At 46.3% G+C, this 22,215-nt stretch overlaps 1 non-coding gene across 1 annotated transcript; it reads left to right on the top strand.

The window, feature by feature from the left end:
• The first annotated feature begins 20,206 nt into the window (after positions 1 to 20,206).
• On the top strand, positions 20,207 to 20,375 carry LOC148161980 (U1 spliceosomal RNA). Its single transcript, XR_015767242.1, has one exon. It is a non-coding gene; the product is annotated as a U1 spliceosomal RNA (small nuclear RNA).
• Positions 20,376 to 22,215: the final 1,840 nt, after the last annotated feature.

The following is a 22,215-nucleotide window of genomic DNA, read 5'->3' as shown; positions in this document are numbered from 1 at the left end:
CAAGGCCCACCCAGGCAGCATTATTAAGATTATTATTAAAATCATGTGGCTTCAGATGCAAGGGTCCCCTACCCTGGCCCTTCCTGACCTTAGGGCACAACTATCTGCAGTAAGAATGGACAACTCCAACCCTTATCCAAACATCACTGATCCCTCTCAGTACACACTTTCTTGGAGGACACCTACAGTGTGGGTAGCTCCAAGTCGGAGCTAGGTGTCTGGGGCAGAGCCTCATGGTAACATCCTCCTCCTCTTGGAACCGGTGCTTCCCAGCAGCATAAACCACCACAATCCATCCTCTGGGGCTCCTCGGCAGGTGCACAGTTTCACCATGGACGAAGTTACTCTTCCAACCTCTTTGCCTAGCTCAGGCTGCTCCTTGCAGAGTTGGATGCTGCTGTATACATTCCTCAGTTTCCCTGGATTTTTCTGAAATCAACTTGTCCTTATTTTTACCTCCTTTGGCAACCACCTGCTCCACCATTGTCTTGTCCTTCCTAGGGTTATTCTCATCCTCCAAACCTGCTGATTTTCTATCTTCCATCTGCTCCCTCCGTTCTCTGTTTTCAGTGTGGGCTCAGCTCAGGCTCCCGCAGGAGACACACAGGGAAGGGACCAAGTCAGGTTTCAGCTGTAGTCCCCAGGGCTGCTTAACAGGCACCTCAGACCCTCCTACACTCACAGAAACTGAGCAGGAAGGCACTTTGGAGAATTTGAATAACAACCTCACCATACAGGAGAGGAAGCTGAGGCCCAGAGACGTGAAGAGATTTTCCCAAACACCTTCAACACCTAGTGGCAACGGTGCCCCCACACAGGCCTTGGCTGCAAGCTTCCCTGTGGAGGCTCCGGAACACACCCTCGAGAACCCCACATTTGAAATTCAGGGAACACTAAAATTAAAAGTTCAGCTTAAAAATAAAAAATTCATTTTCAGGAGACGTTGGATCAAATGTTGGTATTTCCACTGTTAAAAACAAGGCCATTCTGGGGTGCCTGGGTGACTCAGTCATAAAGCCTCTGCCTTTGGTTCAGGTCAGGATCCACAGGGTCCTGGGATCGAGTCCTGGATCGGGCTCCTGCTTGGCGGGAAGCCTGCTTCTCCCTCTCCCACTCCCCCTGCTTGTGTTTTCTCTCTCGCTGTGTCTCTCTTGGTCAAATAAATAAATAAAATCTTAAAAAAAAGGCCTTTCTGGGGACCAATCTTTTCTCCCAATTATATAATTCTGTTACTTATATTAGCTTTTCCATCACTGGCTCAGGGATTAGGATCACAGAACACAAAAGTATTAAATAATACTTACCATAGTCACAAATAAAAGGCACTTCAATGATTATCTATAAAATATCTGACTCCTGTGCTAAAGTTCTCTTTCCTGAGAGCTGGCACTGGGTCTGCCTGCTCACCCCATGTCCCCCGTGCGTCCGAGAGACTGCCAGGTGAAACATTCAGTAAATACTTGTGAAGCAGATAGATAAAATTTACCAGCAATAACGAGCTTTTACTGATCTCCAGTCCCAACCATCTTTCCATTCAAACCCAATCCCGGTTCTGGGCTGAAGCAATAGAAGCACAGCCTTCAGAAAAGCAGTCCAAGATGCCAATAGCAGCTTCACCACATGTCCCATATGCTTTTGTGGATCACTTAATTATCTCTTTGAGCATATTTATCTCGTGTATGATAGAGAATGTAGAATATAACTTCGAGAAGGCAGCATGGACCACTGGAATGTTAGACGGGAAATGGGGTATCATGCAGCAGACAGGGGTCCCATCCCTGGGCACCAGCTGCAGAGCTAAAGAACACCTCCATCAGAGTCACTGTGTGCCTCTTAGAATGCCCTGGGGATAAGGCCCACAAATCTGCATTTCTGACAAAAGCTCCAAGGAGATTCTCACGTATGGATAAAGCCTGTTTTAAACAAAGAGCCGAGGATGGAGACTCTGAAAGACCCAGTGCTCACACCCTTCACCCAAAGTGGCTTTCAATGGAGAATGGGGACATTTCTGGGAAGGGCTCCTACTTAATCTGTGTCCTGCTTCCATGATTTGGGTTTTTAGGCCCTCCGTTTGCCTGTAGGTTTCCTCCTCTGCTCTAATTGCTGGGGAATGTCAGCCCTCATGGGGGTCGTTTCTTTATGAAGACCTCTGTCATTTATTCTCCTCCTGGAGAAGGGACAGCGGAGATCAGGTCTGGGGTTCCACAGTTCTAGCATTCCTCCTAAGCTACCTGGCTAAGCTGAAAGCATCATGACAGATCGAAATGAGGTCAGAGAAGAGGATCCCAGAGGAGTGAGATGCTGAGGGCAGGCCCTCTTCGGAGAGAGAACCACTACAAGGTCACTATCAGACCTGTTCAGGTGGGGGACGACTTACTGACCAATTCCGTGAGCAGAGAACCCACCCTCGTCATTCCAAACTCCTGAGCCAAAGGACTGCAAGATAACACATGTTGGTTGCTTTAAACCACTGCTTTTCTAATTGTTAATATGCATCAATAGAGAACTAGTTCAGATGCTTATCTCTACTTCCCCGGGTTTTTAATGTTTAGAAACATGTATGCTAATCTCTACCAAGGAAAAAAATTTGAGAATGCACTGGGAGGGCGGGTAGGCGGGTGGGGGCGGAGCCACGGCCAGAAGTAGAATAGTGGAGGCAGTGGAAGCTCTGGCAGCTCAGGACTGAGAGCAAGTCAGAATTACCCTGATGCTTCAGATTCTCTTCAGTTTCTCCTCTCATTCGGTCTGCAGTCTCAGTTCATTTGAGGAGCAACACTGGTGTTACCGCGGGGGCATTTAATAAAGAACTTGGTCCTGTACAGAAACTCATCGTGGACAAGATTAGAGAATACAGAACTAAGCTACGGGCATCTGGAGGACCCATTGATACTGGCCCAGAGCACCAGCAAGACCTAGGGAGGGAGCTTCTGAAGCTTAAATACACATATGGTAAATCAGACATGAATACGTTCCCGGAATTCACATTTGAAAATCCTAAATTTGAAGTCATCGAGAAGCCACAGTCCTGGAAAACCCATGTAAAATTTATTTGGAAATTTCACCTAGATTAGTTGTACAACTGGATCAGAATAAACAGTTCTCAACTGTCAAATGTTCTTTTGAATTCTGATTCCAAATAAATTATTTGGTGATGTTGGATGTAGAAAAAAAAAAACACAAAAACCCAATAACCACAGTAAACATCTGTTCCTCACCTTCACGTAATGTTCGTTAGCCCTTGTCACATGAAGGACACCGTGAAGGGCATTTCCTATCTACAAGAGGTTCTTTCTAACACCCTCTTCCTGAGACCATGAGGTGTGTTCTTTCTGGCCGCAAGGAATAAAAACCCCAACTTGCTTCATGGGAGGTACGTTCCTATTGATTTAGCTTAAGGGAATTACCGTCAGCTAAGGTTATGATAGGTCTCAGGGATCAATTTTTCACTCATGTGTGGTGGCGGATTTCCCAAAAATGACGTACTTTTTCAAGGTAAGATTGCCCCCTGTACTTCATCTTTTCTTATCCCTGCTGTCTTCCTAACTATGGGAAATTGTATAAAACAAAATAGTGATATAAAACAATATACACAATATACACAAAACAATAGTGTATAAAACAAAAACAAGATAGACAGGGTTTGGGATTTAATAAGAGCTGTTGGGGCACCTGGGTGCCTCAGTAGGTTAAGCATCTTCCTTCAGCTCAGGTCATGATCCCAGAGTCCTGGAATCCAGCCCCACATTGGGTTCCCTGCTCGGTAGGAAGCCTGCTTCTTCTGCACCCTCTGCTGCTCCCCCTGCTTGTGTTCTCTCTCTGTGTCTCTGTCAAATAAGTAAGTAAAATCTTAAAAAAGATAATGAGAGCTGTTATAATCCTGAACTTCTGGGGAATTGATGACAAGGACCCCAGGGTAGCAGGGAACAATGGCTTTGGGCTTTTGGAGTTGCAAATGGGCATGTGCCAAAGAACAATACATGGTTTTGGGAGATACCTTAGCAACAATTTTGGCCATAATGGCCACAAAATCCATCATCCACCAGTCACTCTGTACACAGGTTATCCAGGTTTAATTTTGGCGAATGGCAACTATTTCAAGAAAGACCAGATAATTGCATAAGAGCACATCCAACAAATATGGGGATGATGTAAAAGGTTGCATTGCCAAATCAGGCGCCACTAATCATAAGTCTTACCCAGGATCAAGTTTTACTCACATTTTCAAAGGGAAATTGTGAGGTACCTGCAAAGCAACTGAGACCACTAACACTAACTGCAAGAACCGATTTCCCACATGAGGACACGCTCTGACCCAGGCAAAACATACATGGTCTCTAAATGTTGTGTGAGGTTACCACACAAAGTGGAACTCTTTGGGTTGATTTCCCATGGCTATGCTTACATAGCTGAGGTGACTTTTTCTAGCGAATAAGGCCATATTAATCCACAGATTCTTAGTTTGTTTCCCTAAATAATTCTATACACACCAAATCACCCTCCTGAAAGCATGCCAGGGACGGGCCTTCCCAACATTCACCACCATTTGGGTGTTCACCAACAGATTCGTCACGAGATGTTTACAAGGAAAATTGACCAGGACACTTTCTTCCCTCCCTCCTTCCCCCTTTCTTTTTTGTCTGTCTTTCTTTGTCTCTTTTCCTTTCTTTCTTTCTCTCTCTTTCTTTCTTTCTTTCTTTCTTTCTCTTTCTTTCTCTTTCTTTCTTTCTTTCTTTTTTTTTCTTTCTTTCTTTCTTTCTTTCTTTCTTTCTTTCTTTCTTTCTTTCTTTCTTTCTTTCTTTCTTTCTTTCTTTCTTTCTTTTCTTTCTTTCTTTCTTCTTTCTTTCTTTCCGTCCTTTCTTCCTTCCTTCCTTCCTTCCTTTTTCCTTCCTTCCTTCCTTCCTTCCTTCCTTCCTTCCTTCCTTCCTTCTTTCTTTCTTTTTCTTTCTTTCTTCCTTCCGTTCTTTCCCTTCTTTCCTTTTTTTTCCTTCCTTTATTCTTTCTTTCTTTCTTATTTCCAGGCCAGATCCACTGAAGGGAAATGACCAAATGAAAGAACACAGTTTCCCTTCTTTTGCACACATTGTTTAAGTGGAGCTTGTAAATCAGCAAGAATCCAATAATTTCCCTAGGAAAATATATGCAGGGAAGGACAAGTTCCTCCATTACCCTTCAAGGTCTTCCAGCTTAACTAAGAATTAAGTTTACCTGAGATATTGAATATGCATGAAGAACTGATATTGAAATTCAGACCTTTAAAGAATAGAAACTATTAAGGCAGACATTTCTTATACATTTTAGACAAGGAGACAATACATTTCCAAGGGACGTTTGGGAGCTCTAATTTGGAGTGAGTTCTATGCAGAATTCAGTCCCTCTGCTTTAAAGGCCTTGGTGAGAAGGATGTCTTTTTACTTCTTAGTACAGGGGATGCCTTTTTCATAGGGGAGATGGGTTTCCTGCTTTCAGGGAGACAGAGGAGGGTTTGAGTGTCCTTGCAGCAGTTGCTATTCAAATAGCTACAATTCAAAATAATCAATATGCCATTGTGGTACATATTGGGCAATCTGACCTTGGCCCCTATGGGTACCATGGTTTCTCTTAGGCTTGCTCATTACTCAGTACCTCTTTCAGAGAGAAAGCTAAACATATTATTCTTAGAAATACCAAGGGGCATCCAGGTGGCTATGTCGGATAAGCATCTGACTCTTGATTTTGGCTCAGGTCATGATCTCAGGGTCGTGGGAACCCCACGTTTGGGCTCTATGCTCAATGCAGAATCTCCTTGGGATTCTTTCTCCCTCTCCCTCTGCCCGTAATCCCTGCTCTAAATAAATAAATAAATAAATAAATAAATAAATAAATAAATAAATAAATAAATAAAATCTTTAAAGAAAAAAAATAAAAAATAAATACCATGATCTTACCTGAAACTAATGTAACGCTGTATGTTAAGTATTCCAGAAATTTTTTAAAATTATTTTAAGGGTCACCTGGGTGGCTCAATTGGTTAAGTGTCAGTCTTTGGCTCAGGTCAGGATCCCAGGGTCCTGGGATAAGCCCCATGTCCAGCTCCCTGCTCAGGGGTGAGTCTGCTTCTCTCTTACTCTCCCCCTCCCTCCACCACTCTGCTCTCCCAATCGCTCTCTCTCAAAGAAGTAAAGAAAATAGTTTTTAAAAAGCAATATAATGGTCCTCTCTGGAATCAATGCACTGATAATTATGCTTTCTTTTTGCTGACTCCCAGTCCCCCCATTTCTCTTTATTACCTGTCTGACCTACGTCCTTCCCCCAGTGATAGAGCCCTCTCAGGTGCACTGCTTAACCTGGAGGTGGGGCCAAAGAGAAGTGCACACATGGCTAGAATGGGCTGCCTTCAGAGTCAGTCATAACGAAACTACAGGCAGTTAGAAACGAGCCTAAAGTACCATTAGGAATAAGCACTGTGATATTTAGTGGTATGGATTTTAGGTTTGCTATTGATATCAACTTCCTTGTACAAATATGGTTAGAATCAAACATGACAGCAGGGCATCAGACAAAATGAAAGAAAACTGTGTCAAGTGTGAAGGTACTAAGTTACCAAAGTTACTCTCAGTTGTAAATTGCTTTGTCCCTCAGCCCCTCATTTCCACCTGCAGAACCTAGAAGACGTTCAACAGAGTCTCCACTTGCCATCAGATTCAATCTGGGGACACAATAATTTAAACTGTTAACCCAAACTTTCCATTTTTTCCTAATGTGTGTTGAATACCAGGTATTTCGATTGCCCATTCTCATTTTCAGTGAGACCGCAGTGAGGACAGAGACTAATGTGGTGCATCCAGGTACTATTCTGTGTTTTGGTCTACTCTGTACTCCGTGTGTCAACTTTTGTCTGCCAGTGGACCTCTGACCATACACGGGAAACCCAACAAATACTAAAAGTGTAGAATCTCTGGGTTGATCTGAGGAAATATCAAGCAACTTTTAGGATTCTCTAAGGCGCAGAATGGCTCTTGACCTGCAAGGACTAAGGGAGCTGCCCCATCCTTTCCTTAGGGGGAGTAATTCCAGATTCCTGACGCATGCACCTGTGTATTTTTTATTTATTATTATTATTTTTTTAATTTCAGCTAGGCTCCATGACCAACGTGGAGCTCTAACGCAGGACCTTGAGATAAAGAGTTGCACGCTCTACCAACTGAGGAAGCATGGGTCCCCCGAGCACCTTTGATGCAGGCACACACCATGATTTTCATGTTGGAAAAATAGTGCAAACTCTGGGAAATGTCTTCAATCTGCTCCACTCCTTCTGGGTATGTTTCCTGAGTTCCAACTGTGTGGGAGTCCTCTTTCCCACCCACCCACAGAAGACCCTCTCGGATCCCAACCCAGATCCCCTGGGATCCCTGGGGTCCTTTCTGTGTTAGCCTCTCCTGCTCTCAGTGTGTTTGTGCTTCTAAAGACACCTGTGAGCAGGACTGCCCTGGGCCTCCAGGAGCTACTTTTTACCCAGTCCCAGAGAACGGGGAGTACATGCCGTATATGACCCCAGCCCCATGTATCTCCCCTCCCCAAAGGCACTCAGCCTTTCACTAACAGGTGCAGCAGGGTCAAATCTCCATTCCTGGCCCAGGGGAGACTAACTCTGAAACAAAGTTGTCCCCCAGGCTCTCCTGTACCTGTCAGGACAAAGCTCCCCCACTGCTGTTGCAGGAAATCACACCTTACACAGCAATGAACTCAAAATGGTCACAGATCTAAGTATAAGAGCCAAAACTATTGTGCAAGAGGACTACATGGGAGAAAATGGTCAGGAATTCACAGTAAGCAAAGAGTTCTAAGTCACTGCGGCAAGAGCACGATACGTAAGAGAAAATTGAAGATGAAGAAGTTTTTTGCATCAAACTTTGCCACTGAGAAAAGGAACAGAGAAGCCACTGATTAGGAGGAAATATTTGTGGATTAAATACCCAGTGAGGACTCACATTCACGAGAGACAAGAGGACTGTGAACTCACTCAATGGGCCGAAGCAACACACTCCTTTAAGCCAGTATAAGAGTTGAATACACATGTACCAAAGGAGACACATAAAAAGGTAATCAAGGTTATTAGTAATATGTTATTAGTGCTCAAGGAAATGCAAGGACAACCACGTACCATTTTACATCAACTAGTGTGCTTATGTTCCAAAGACGATACCAAGTGTTGCTGAGGATGTGGAGAAACTGGACCCTCTTATATTGCCGGTGGCAACGTAAAATATAAGAGCCACTGCGGAAGCCACTTTGAGAGTTCTTAAGAGTTCAGCACAAGCTTGCCATAGGACCCAACCATTCCACAACTAGGAATCTATCTGAGAGAAGTAAAAGCATATGTCTGCTCAAGTCTTGGTCAGAAATGTTCCGGGCAGCGTTATTCACAATAGGGAAAACCTGACAGCAACACAAAGGGCCATCGGCTGGTGAATGGACAAACCCAATGAGGCCTATCTGTACCCTGGCATCTATTGGGCAACAAAAGGCACAGAAATCTGATCCAAGCTACAGCATGGAGGAACCTCAAAAGGATGCTAAGTGAAAGAAGCCAGTCACCAAGAACTACAAACCTTCTCATTGTGCTTATGTAAAATGAGCAGAAAGGAGCAATGCACAGAGACAGAAAGCAGATCAGTGCTGCTTGGGGCTGGAGGAGGGAGCGGAGACTGTCTGCAGAGGGGCTGGAGGGAGTGTGGGAAGGTGAAGGAAGCCTCTGAAACACACTAGGGCACTAGCTGAACAACTCTGTCATTGTTGACAATGGGTGAAATTTATTGTATGTCATTTTCACCTAAAAAAAAGAAAGAAGGTGACCTTCGCACATCAGTGGGTCCTGGGACCCCCAGGTAAACACTGCCTGGTGAGGGGCCACATCCTGGAGTCTCAGCAGGTGGTGGCTCAGAGCCTGGTTTCTGACCTCTCAGCTGGAGTCAGGGATTCAGTGCCTCTGCCTTCAGCCTCAGGCCCCGGCAGTTCCCCTGGAATCCACCAGGCGGCAGACTACTTAAGGGAACAGACCTTCAGGTTGCCCAAGGACACCAGGGGGAAGCAGGCAAAGACAGGGGCAGTAGCTGGCTGGAGATACCTAGAGGAAGTCAGGGCTGCAGGACCCACGGAAGCCGCTGGCAAGATCTGGATGGATCTTAAGTAGGTTTGGTCCCCTGGGTGGGCTGTAGCCACGAACCTTTAGGTTAACATCCAAAGGTTCCCTTTGATGCTCCCTCCTGCACTGGCACTGAGGCTCCCCCCAGTCCCCCCACTCAGCATAGGGAAAAGAGCCTGTGCTGCTATTCACCTTCTTCTGAGTCTAAATGGAACACTTTGGGCTGGGTTTAGGGGAATCTGCCCTTTTCTGGCCCTCTATGTAGGGCCAGCTCCTGGGTGCTAAACCATTCCTGCGGGGGCCTAGAAGAGGCACTGTGGTCCTTCACATTGGAGCTGGGCTTGCAAAGAAGGGTTCCTGCTAATCCATATTTCCCTGGCCCTGGCTGAGCATCCTGGTCCAAGATCAGGGGCTGCAGTGACCTAAAATAGGGAACCTCCTATATGTCACTGCTCCTCTCTGGGAAAGTCCAAAGAAGGCCCATGGTAGTGGTGGGGGAAGGGGAGGGCATAGAAACCTACACTCTGACAAAACATCGTCCACAGTGAAGATTTTAAAAAAAATGTTAGAGGACAGATCTCATATTATGTAGTCGGTGGTGCAGTAACAGCTCTGCGTGGTAACAGAGGGTAGCTACACTAGTAGTCAGCCTAACATAATTTATAGAGTCGTCCAATCCCTGTGTTGCCACGTGAAACTGATGCCACACGGGAATCCGTTATGAATCAATTTTTAAAAGACCTGAAGTTGAGGGGAAAACTTACTCTCCTAGTTCTCCTTGCTCAGCTCAGGCTGCTCCTTGCAGAGTTGGATGCTGCTGTATGCATTCCTCAGGTTCCCCTGAGTTTTCTGGACTCAACTTGTCCTTATTCTCACCTCCTTTGGCAATCACCTGCTCCACCATTGCCTTGTCCTTCCTCGGGTTATGCTCATCCTCCAAATCTGCTGATTTTCTGTCTCCCAAATGCTCCCTCTGTTCTCTGTTTCCAGTGTGGGCTCAGATCAGGCTCCTGAAAAGGACACACAGTGAAGGGACCAAGTCAGGTCTCAGCTGCAGTCCCTAGGGCTGCTTAAAAGGCACCGCAGACCCACATGCACTCACAGAAACTGAGCAGGAAGGGACCGTGGAGGATTTGAATAACAACCTTATCTTACACATGAGGAAAGTGAGGCCCAGAGAGAAGAAGAGATTTTCCCAAACTCCTTCAACAGTTGATGGCAGTACGGCCGCCACACAGGCCTTGGCTGCGAGCTTCCCTGTCGAGGATCCTAACATATCCTCCGGGAACCCACTTCTGAATGTCAGGGGACAGTGGTCAATCCGTATTCCCACTGTTCAAACAACAATGTCCAGAAGGACTTTTCCTGGGAATACTCTTGTTCACAATTGTACAGTCCCACTTGTATACTCAGTTGGTTTACACTCCTGGTTGAACTTCAGTCCACTCTCAAGATGGGAGAGCAGACAGGCCCCGGGGTGGAGCTGCACCGGGGTTAGGGGTGTCTTTTCTTTTTATGTCTCATAGATTATGGGTCACAGCCAGGGTGGTCTCCAACTGAAGATGTTTCCAATCATCTAAGGGACTCAGCCTACTGGTTGATAGGGGGAGATTTGGGCCCTAACAAAGGTCTTCCTGGAACTGTCAAGGCCATCTTCCCCTACTGGGGGATGGAAACCGCAATGTAAATATATTATAAGGAAGCCATACGTTATTGTAGGACACACGCTGGAAAGGAGAGCACATGCTCTGCCCCTGCTGGTCTGGATCTGACAGTCCAGCAGGTGGGAAACCACGAAAGCACTGTGTACCACCCTCCTTGCCTCCAGCTCAGATCTAGCTGCCTACTCTACCAATTTAACACCTGGGACAACCCATGCAGGAACAATTCCTTTTGACCCATTTTGAAATGGGAAATGGAGCCACAGGAAATTCAAGATACTTAGTCCAAGTCTCAGTTTCCCACTCAGGTTTGCAGCTACAGCTTGGGAGACCAGAGGGCTCTCTTTCTTTGTTCTCTGTTTTAGGGATTTCCAGGGACAAAGAACAATCCCAGCCTCCGATGCCCTGAACTGCTCTGGCACTCCCAGCCTGACTGTTTTGTTTCCATGATTGAAATAAATAATCTTACATGTAGAATATCAACCTCAGACAAGATTGCTTTGAGACCTTGATGAAATGAGACAAAACAAGGCTACTCACAATACTGTTCAGACCGACATCCAAACATCGACCTCCCTCCCTAAGGAAACGCCTATGACTTCTTTACCACAATCACAGAATTGTCAGTGCTGCCAGTGTTCAATATAGAACAAACCCTGCCTCTTCCCATCCTTTCCCACATCTCACAACTAAAGCCCGTATCCTATAAGCGATCCTCTCACTGAGACCTTGGCGTGTGTTCTTTTTGGCTGTGAGGAATAAAAAAGCCAATTCCTTTCAACTGGCTTAGAGGAATTGACACCAACTTTCCAGGAACAAACAGGTGTAAAAACCCATTCTCAGGAAGAAAGGTCATATTGTCTATGAGATACCTAGGCTCTGGAACTCCAGAACTTGTTTTTATCCTAAAAAAAGAAAGAAAAAGAAAAGACTCTTTCTACCAACCCCCTTAGTAATTAACATGAACTTTAGGTGTTCAGGCAGGATCTTCCCACCTCTGATTTAAACTAGGGATTGCTGGGGCACCTGGGAGGCTCAGCCGGTTGAGCGTCTGCTTTGGCTCAGGTCATGATTCCAAGGTCCGGGAATCGAGCCCCACATCGGGCTCCCTGCTCAGCGAGGAGTCTCCTTCTCCCTGTGTCTCCCACCATGCTCTCCTGCTCGCTCTCTCACTCTCTCTCAAATAATTAAATAAAATATTTTAAAAAAATAAACAAAAATAAACTAGATATTGCTCCTGATCTCGGTATTGTGAGATCGAGCCTCACAAAGCATGTAGAGATTCCTTAAAAATAAAATCCCTGAAACATTTAAAACATATGGGGCACCTGGGTGGCTCAGTTGGTGAAGCCTTCAACTCTTGGTTTTGGCTCAGGTCATGATCTCAGGGTCCTGAAATTGAACCCCAGGCTCAGTGCAGAGACCTCTTCAGATTCTCTCCCTTTGCCTCTCCCTCTGCCCCTCCACACCGTTTATAGGCTTGCAGGGGCGTGCTCTCTCTCTCCTAAATAAATAAATAAATAAATAAATAAATAAATAAATAAATAAATAAATACATACATACATACATACATACATAAAACTTTTAAAGCTTAAAAAACAAAAATAAAATAGATACTGAGGATAAGTCAGGGAAGAAGCTAGGTAAGAAAGAATGTTTCGCACAGTATAGCTTAGTAAGGCCTCGGATCAGTTATAACCCAGTATTCCCAGCTGGGCTGGAAGCTCCAACCTTCAGTTCACAGGGGAGCAAGCTCTCTGATTACCCAGCCAGAGGCAAGCGCGGGTCCTCTCTGGGGGCTCTCTAGCCCCAAGCTGCCACTCTGGATTCTTCGGCCTTGTCTAACTGCATCGGCTCGGAACACATTGAGCCCGAAAATCATGTCACGGTATCCACAACGATGTGGTGTCATAGAATTGAAATCTTGTGTTGCCGACAAAATGACAGGACTCTCGCATGCCACATTCAGAAGGAAATGCTACATTTCTTGTCATGGAACATGTCATCACCCCCCCCCCCAAACACACACACACTTAAATGTTAGCTGTTGGGAATGTATTTCTTTGGAATCTGTGGCAAAGGCCGAGCTCCCAGTTTTGGTGCCCGGCGGTCTCCGCCAAATGCATCCAGGACTTGGCCGGCTCTGTCGGGTCTCCTTTCACAGCGGTGCCTGGCCCTGTCCTCCCTCGCTCTTCCCACGACCCTGTGGGGCGTTGATCCCCACGCCTTCCCGCTGCTGAGCGGGACACTCGCCTAACATCTCTTGCTCCGCTCGAAATCCTGTTCCGCACATCTGGCCTTACCAGACACACCTTTTGGGTCTAGCTTCTCCTTTTGTTCTCTTACAGTTTTTTTTTTTTAAAGATTTTATTTATTTATTAGAGAGAGAGAATGAGAGATAGAGAGCACAAGAGGGAAGAGGGTCAGAGGGAGAAGCAGACTCCCCGCCGAGCAGGGAGCCCGATGCGGGACTTGATCCCGGGACTCCAGGATCATGACCTGAGCCGAAGGCAGTCGCTTAACCGACTGAGCCACCCAGGCGCCCGTTCTCTTACAGTTTTGGCTCTGATTTCCAGTACAGATCCTTCGCATGATTCTGCGAATCTATTTATTGTTGTTCTTAGTCCTACGATGATAGTTTTCATTTTCAAGAGCTATTTTGCTGCACTGCTCTCCCAACCAGGCCTGAGAACCCACAGGAGGCCTAAACCCAGGGGGCGTGGACGTCACTTCCTGTCCGGTCACAGGCTGGCCATTGGCCAGGAGGGTAGGGTGGGTGGGGAAAGACATGGCGGGGCGTGGATCAGAGGGCACGTGACAAGGAAGGGAGCCGCGCAACAGGCGTGTCTTCTGTAGAAAAAGCAGGGACAGTGGCTCCTGTTTAGGCATCTGTTGCTCACGGGCTCTGGGCCCTACTACTCGAGGACTGGCTCCTGATTTGATCACAAGTCCTACGGAGATGGACTGGAGGAGTGTGTGTGTGAGTGTGTGTGTGTGCGTCTGTGTGTGCGCGTGCACGTGCGCGTTCTAGAAACACTGAATGTGCAGTGTAAAGCTTACAAGGCTCCAGGGCAGCCCAGGCTAGATTTCTGCATATGCTACCTTGAGTATTCAAAATGGCCATGTTTTTTCAAAGTAAGATGACTCTGTTGCACTTCATATTTTCTTGTTCAGTCCTCTCCACATGTTATCAAAGGTAGGGTAGGACCATGTTTGGTATAAAGCCTGCTGAATATTTAGCCCACCAAGGTCCTAAGTCTTACCTAGTATGAAGTCTTGCTCATATTTTTGAGTGTAATATTCGGAGGCACGAGCAAAGCAATGGCCAGTCTGAGTCCTCAGCACTATTTGCAAGAACTTTTCTTTATTTTTTAAGATTTTATTTTTTTATTTGACAGAGAGAGACACGATGAGAGGGAACACAAGCAGTGGGTGTGGGAGAGGGAGTAGCAGGCTTTCTGCTGACGCGGGGCTCCATCCCAGGACCCCAGTATCACGACCTGAGCGGAAAGCAGAAGCTTAACGACTGAGACACCCAGGTGCCCCCTGACATTCATTTTGAGGAGGAAGTCTAAAATGCAGTGAGAAGAAAGGAGGGTGATTTTTCCCTCCATTTCCAAGCCCCAAAGCAGGTCTAATTTAGATTTAATATCAGGGATGAACTTGAAAAGTTCGTTCTAATGAAGAGGAGACTCAAGAATCCCTCTCTAGGCATGGAATTCGATCCTCGGCCAAAATACTATTCAAAACTGAAAGTGAGAAAAAAGAGTGGGGGAAGGAAGAAATAAAACTAGGGTTGACCTTGTACAACACAGGTTGGAACAGCACATGTACACTTCTACGTGCATTTTTCTATAAACACAGTATACTACTCTAAATATATGTTCTCTTCCGAATGATTTTCTTAATAACATTTTCATTTATCTAGCTTACTTTATTAGAAGTATACAGTGTAGAATACATGTAACTTGCAAAATATGGGTTAGTCATCTTTATCTTATCAGTCAGGCTTCCAGTCAACAAGTGGCTATTAGTAGTTAAGTTTTCGGGGAGTCAAAAGTTATACACAGGTTTTTTTTTTTTTTGGCATTTTGTGATCAAATTTATTTTTTGTTTCAATTTCATTTACTTTGTTTTACTGTAATTTACACAAGAGACTGCCAAGTAAACTAGGTATTTTACATTCACCACGCATTCCCTCAAATCTCCACAGTTGTTAGGAAAACATTAGAATCCATGCGCTGGGCATGGATTTCCATGTGCGCCCAAGCTCCCAACGAAGCTACAGATGCCAGTGAGAGTTTAGTCCATTAAAAGGAGAGAGTGAGACTCTTTATTTCACAAAATTAGCAATAATCTTCCTTGCAGCAAACATTTTGCAGACAATGATTATGCTTTGACAACACCTGTCTTATAACACTGCCCAGAGAGTAAACATCAGTCTTGATCCTGAGTACACGGAGGACATATTCGACGTGGGGTTCGGAGCCAAGGCTAAGAGGGCATCGCGGTGCGGCAGTGATCCTCAACACCTTCGTCCGACTCACTGCCACCACCTCAGTGGGGACATGGCATGTGGGAAAACGAGGAGCAGGGTGGGCAGGACTGTCAGCAAGTCAGATTACAAACGTGATAGGACTACAGGAGCCAGCGTGTTGCAGGAAGGACGAGATTAAAGGAGATAGTTTGTGACCGGAAGGCTCCAACAATATCATTCTGGTCAAGCTTCCAGGACTGACAGGAGAAAACCTGGATTTGGACAGAAAGAGCTGATAAAAATCTTACCTAGCTATGGTGCCTTTCTTAAAGAAGGAGGAGGAGGAGGACAAGGTGGCAGCAGCTGCTAACAGCACGTTCCTGATGCTCACTCGTGACAGGTTCCAATGGTGTCCTCCCCATGGGCGGTGGAGCACTGGCATCTCAGCAGGGCCTCCCAGGCAAGGAGATCAGCCTGTGCTGCCTCTGAAATTCCACTATCTCAAAGGCAGCTTCTCCCCCTTGGGGTGTATTTCAATATGAAAAGTGCAAAACAAAAACAAAAACAAAAACAAAACCATCACCACTATCTGTATTCTAGCCTGTCAGCTCTGAGGAATCTAGGTCATTTGCATAGTTTCCAAGCTCTAATTTCAGAAAACAATCATTTCAGAAACAAGACTCCATGGAAGTGCTCGACTTCCGAAAGTTTTCCTACAGCCTACGATGCTATTCATTTCTTCATCAATTTCTTTGTTTGCCTACGAGTAGCCTGAAAATTGTATAGTGCTTATTATAAATCACAAACCATCATCTCCATTTTTGCTAGGTTTGATGTAGAAAAATATTGAAATTTAAAATACAAAAATCCAATAAAAACCAGAATTTTTTTTTAAAGGATTTTTTCCCCTCAGGGCAAACAGGTAAAAATTGGATGGTAACTATACTCCTTACTAATAGACAGTGTCCAATTTGAATTTAAGATAATAACCATCCAGAAATAAATCATTATAAATACATTCAGAGTTCACATTCCAGATTCACTGGAATACCAAAAGATTTTGAATAAATTTTTCTGTGGGAGTCTGTTGCTTATGGGACTAAAATAAAAATTTGTAAGATTTAAAAGAACAGGAAGATTTAAAAGAACAGAAAAGTAATAAAAGGCTAAATATATTGGTCCACAATTTGACATTTATGAAACATATCAGCTAGTATTACATTGCAGTCAATTTGTCCACCAATGGTATTACTCTGATAATTATTAAAATCTGTTCCAGGTATATATATTGAAAATATTTTCTTTTGCATTCTTGAAGATAGGTACAGTACTTTGGAGAAATTGTACTAATCCTTTCAGTATGTTTGTATGTACATATATACACAAGTGTGTGTATCTTGATCTGTAGCTCTACATGTGTTTTATATGCAGCCACACACACACACACACACACACACACACACACACACACACACACACACACACACACACAGGTGGTTGGGAACCTGTGAGTATGTCATCACAAGCACACATCTGGGAAACGTCAGCACTGCCAGATACTGGTCAGATCCTTCTTCACTCATCACTGGCTGCACTTGTTCCCCTCACTTGACCTTGATTACGTAAACAGTTTGATATTGTCTCTGACCCTACAGGGGACTCATCTAGACATCAGCAGCCGACGTGCCTCGGACGGAACCCTTCTTACGCATTGTTTCTAGTTCTTTCTGAGTTTCATCCTCCATTCTCCTAATTTCTTCCATTGTCAGATCATTCCACTTGCCAATCCAACAAAAAAGCTGGCGATGAAGTTTGTAAATATCCTTTTCTCTTGCTTCTGAATGAAGTTTTCTACTTTGCTTTGCAGTCCCCACCACTTGAATTTGATGGTCACCAGCTTGTAGGCACATATCTGAGGACAGTCAGAGTTGTTTGCCAGCTCCTTCTTCCAGTTGGGTCCCAAAGGCCCTCTCTCGGTCTTGACTGACTGGAATAATGCTGGGTCTTCATCAGCTTTGTAGTCTGCTGGTTCAACTTGACTTCGATCTGCAATATCTATGCGGACAATTTCAACAGTTTTCCATGTGTTCGGATCTAAACCGTGTACATTTTCTAATGTTCCCAAGTCTGGTTTGTGCCATGTTTCAATTTTAATGAAGAAATCATCTTTCATATATACACTCGTTACAACTGAGGCATAATGGTTTGTTCTACTGTAGGGGTATGCGTTCCAGGCTTCCTCGTGAAACACCAAGGAGCCCTCCGGAGCAATCATCCTGACGAATGCAGGAACTTTGCTCCTGAACAGAACATGGCAAAACCACACGGAATTCCTTAATCAGCACCATCTTCCCGGAATCCCCTCACAGCTACCGCCACTATCACCACCACCGCCGCTGCTACCGCCCCTCACGGCGCCTCTATACACAGGTTTTTGATCTTGAGAGTCACCATCCTTACTCCGCATTGGTCAAGGGTCAACCTGTATCTCTATTTACAGAGGACATGCTCCTAAAGATAGAAAAACCTCAAATCATCCACACACAAAAATATCAGAGTCCATAGACTCATTCCGTAAAGTTGCAGGGTACCATATATACAAAATCAGTTGTGTTTCTATGCACTAGCAATGAACAATCTGAGAAGGAAATTTAGAAAGCAATTCTATTTACAATGGCACACAACACAGTAAAAGTGTCAGGTGTAAATTCATTCAAGGAGAGCAAGACTTGTTCACTGAAAAGCATAAGAAGCAATGGTTCTGCGAGAGATGAAAGACCAAATGGGGGGAAAAAAACAACTGTATGCATGCATTGGAAGATTTAATATAATTCATATGGCAATACTATGCAAATAGATCTACAGAGTCAATACAATTCTATCAAAAATTTTTCTTCTGCATTTTCTAAATTCTGTCAATACCTTGTAGTATATTTCCTTTCAGACGTTGTAGTTTTCATCTCTTAAAGATAGAGAGGGTGTTGTTTATATTTTCTATTTCTCGGTTTAACATTTACAACTGATGGAAAACTTATACTAAAAGCTTTCATATCCTTCTCTGGCGGTTCTCACATGTGTCAGCTCTGGATTATTTTCCGATGACGGATCTGGCTCCTGATTAGGGGCCATTTTGCCTGGGAGAGCTCCAGGTCCTGTTCCGTCTACTGCTTTCAAATGATTGCCCCCTGACTTGCTGGCCTTTCCTCCCATGGAGGCCCTGAGCAGGACCTCACTGCAAGCCACACCAGGGACCCTGCACAGCTCTGGTTAGGTGACTTTCCTCAGACCAGCTGGTTGTCCCACATCACCTTTCCCTTTTATTCCCCAGGAATCCCAATTTGGCTGGTAAAATACCTGGCGCTTTCTATTTTTTAGGTTAAGCAGGCAGTGTTTCTCTTTGCCTGTTCCAGCTCCTAGAGGCCCCTCCTCCATGCTCAGCCCCAGCCCCAGCAGGCAGAGTCCTCCTCACACAGCCTCCTTCTGACCTCTTCTCTGCCTCTTTGTGTTTTAAGACCCCCTTGTCATTGCAGGGCGCCGCCTGGATAATCCAGGATCATCTCCCCATCTCAAGGTCCTTAACATAAGCACCTGTGCAGGGACCCTTTTGCTGCAGGATGGAACATGTGCACAGGTTCCTGGCATTAGCCTGGGCAGCTCCTAGGGAGGGGGCATTATTCTACCCAGCAGCACACTATTGATCTCAGGTGACAACTAAAATTGGACGCCCCCTCTCCACCCTCCAATCTTTTCTAATTTAAACATTCCGGGAAAAGTAAACCACTACCTCAAGGTGCAAGCAAGACAAGGCAAATCAGAACCCTAGGGCTCTCCATCCATGACCATACAATTGCCCAAATCTCTTCAAAATAGTCTGTTTAGTTTTCCAGACCTGGCTATTTTCCCTCCAAAGGCCGACCTGACTGCAGAAATCCCCTCCAGGGGGAAGCGCCCAGCGGTGGAGGGAGGGCAGGCGGTGGCAGAGTGGGGAGCCTGGGACCCCACTAACCCCCTGCTGAGAACTCTGAGCCTGGTTTAAGGGAGCAGAAGCAGTGGTCCCCTTTGGCCCTGCCCTCAACAGCGGGATCCTTGGGCGTCTCCCCGCGCGGCCACGAGGGGGCGCGCCGTCCCTGTCCTAGGAGCCCTCCTGGGGAAGAAGCAGGCCCTGGGATGTGTTCAGCGTGTGGAGTGTTGTGGGCTGGTGTCAGCCCAAGGGCCCAGGGGTTGCGGACTTTTGGTCCTCCCCTCCCCCCCGCAGTGTCCAGGGCTGGGGGAGGCTGTGGGGACTGGTTGGAACTGTACAGGTGCAGCCATGGCACTCGGTGTCCTCCAACCAGGGTCCGAAGGGAAAGAGAGAGAGAGCTAGAGAGAGCAAGAGAGAGTTGTATCTGCTCTTCGCGGGCTGTTGGAAAGTCCTCCCTCATGTTTCTCTCTGGCTGGCACAGCCTTCCCTGGGCTGGGTGGGGGGGGGTTGTGTAGGGTTTGGGGGGCCATAGCTGCAGGGAGAGGAAAGAGTGGTAACCAATTCAGGAGACAGAGGAGACTGGGCAGGTGAGGAAGGAAGCCAGGGCACGGGAAGGGAGAAGGGGAAGGGGGACTGGAGGAGGAGAAGGAGGAACACCAGTACTAAAATCCAAGTTGGGAGGGGAGCTGGGGGGGCAGGGAGATGGGGTGGGGTTGGGGACTGAGGCGAAGCCCTTGACTTCACGGACGGGGCTTGTCTGATGCAAACCAGGCAACATGGCGGTGGGGTTCTGCAACTTAGAATTCGTGGGGCTGAGGAGGTAGCAGCGCTGTTGCGTCCATCCTATTCGGAAGCGTCGTGTGGAGGGTGAGGATGCTTGCGACAGGAGTGGGTGCCGAGGGTGTTGGGGTGCGCCTAGGCGAGTGAGCCTGTGTGTCCGGTGGAAGGGGGGTGAGACTGGTGTGGGGCGGAGGCGGAGGGAGTCACACTTACCCGGCAGGGGAGACTCCGGGATCAAGCAGGTGGTTTTCCCAGGGGAGGCCCTTCCATCATACCAGGGACATGCTGACCCCCGCGATTTCCCCGAGTATGGACAACTCCTCTGCATTATTTGTGGCAGTGGCTGTGGGGGGCTGCTTTTGCTCTTTCACCTGTTGTTGGTTGTTTAAGAATAGCCTTTGTTTTCTTATTCATTTTTCTGTTTGTTTGTTTTGTCTTTTCCATGACTTTGGCTGATGACATGGGCTGAAGAGGAAGCTCACTCAGGGGACACCAGGACCCTGAAGAAAACACCTCTGCTTTTAAGGGCTGCTTTCTTGAGAATCTGGGTTTGGCTGTTTCTCAATCAAAAGCATGCAGGACAGTTTCTGTCCACTGGTCATACATCCCACCTTGGCTGTCGGGGTTTTTTCTGTTTTTCGCAGAGCAATTTCTCTGCTTATATTTCAGTATGTGGTTTGCAGTCCCTGATCCAGCAAAGGTGCTTTCTTTTCATTCCCCAGGGAACAGGGGTTTGCATCCCTTCTCCTTCCTCCCTCCCCTCCCCACCTATCCCCCCAGGCACCCTGCAAAGCCTCACCCAATCCCCAGACTCCATATCCTTGATTAGGCCACTTGGTAGCCTACCTAGTATAGCCTTGCTCCAGAGGACCCATCCGAGACTAGAGAGGGTCCGGCTTGATGTACTATTTATTTATTGTAAGTTTATTTGTTGAAGTAATCCCTACACCCAAAGTAGGGATAGGGCTCATGAAGCCAGATGGAGACTCCCCTGCTCTCCTGACTGAGCCAGCCAGATGCCCCCTGACAGGCTTTAAAGAGGCACCTCTGTCTACTCACAAAGAACCCGCTGGGTTTGGCACCACAGACCTTTCCCAAACAGCAGGTTAGCTCTAGGACAAAGGGCCGTGGGCCTTCTGCAGCTCTTGGGCTCAAGCAAAAACTGTCCCTACTGATGTACCTGCATTGCTTTGTCAAACTGAGCTTGAAGGGGTTTCTGGCTTCAGGCTTTCACCAGAGCTGGTGTTTTTTTCTCTACTCCCTAAAGGCCTCTATTCAGAATCTACAACTGAGGGTCTTCCAACTTTGATTTTCACTTAGGGGAGCCACACCAACTGGGACTCAGCAATGGGTTACTCTTCTGCCAGATACAATTAAACAAAAGAGCAACAGCGTCACACAAGATGTGCAAAGTGGAGATTTCCAAGATCCTGGGCATCAGGCAAAGGGGACAGCCATCCCGGACACATGGCAACACAATGGTGAGCAGAGCCCTAGAGCTGCTCAGAGGTACTGGCTCTAGAGAGTTTCCAAGCAAGGCACTGGGGGGAGGGGGACTTGAATAGGAGCCCCATGGAGCTCCTGGAATTGAGGACACTGATCTGAGAGAACCCAGGACTGAGTCTCAGGGAGGACAGAGCTGCAGGAAGTCACCTAGCCAGAGCTGTGGAGGGGCCCTGGGGAGGCATGGACAGCAAGTCAGGGGGTAATCCTTTGCACAGGGCCTGGTGCTCACACGGTGCTGGGAATAGTGCCTGTGTCCAACAGATAGACTAAGCAAAAGTAACCCTCTTAATTTGTGAGGAATAGGGTGGAAGACAGGGGGAGGGCTTGCTACAGTACCTGGAACTCATGGTGAGTCCTCCACGGAGCCCTGCTCTGGGCCACTGAACTATGCATTGAAGCAACAGCAGAAATGTTTCCAAGTAACTTCAGTGCATCCCTGAACAAAGCTCAATATTATAGAAAACACAAAAATATCCAGCAAACAGCAAGGTAACATTCACAGTGTCTGGCGTTCCATCCAACAGTTTGAGGTATGCAGACAAAGGGGGGAAATGAGCCCTCCTGAAGAGATGGATCACTCATCTGAAAATGACCCAGAGCTGACAGCAAGATGGGAATCACCAGAGCACAAGAAAGCATTTGTTCTAACTGCATCCCATTGGTGAAAACATTCAGCAGATACATGGAAAATGTTAAAAAAAAAAAAAA

Source organism: Eumetopias jubatus, unplaced genomic scaffold (assembly GCF_037043125.1).
Source record: "Eumetopias jubatus isolate StellerSeaLion01/CBP00866 unplaced genomic scaffold, mEumJub1_p1.0 scaffold_32, whole genome shotgun sequence".
NCBI lineage: Eukaryota > Metazoa > Chordata > Mammalia > Carnivora > Otariidae > Eumetopias > Eumetopias jubatus.
Note: the sequence above shows the minus strand (reverse complement) of the source record. Positions and strands in the feature narration are given on the sequence as shown.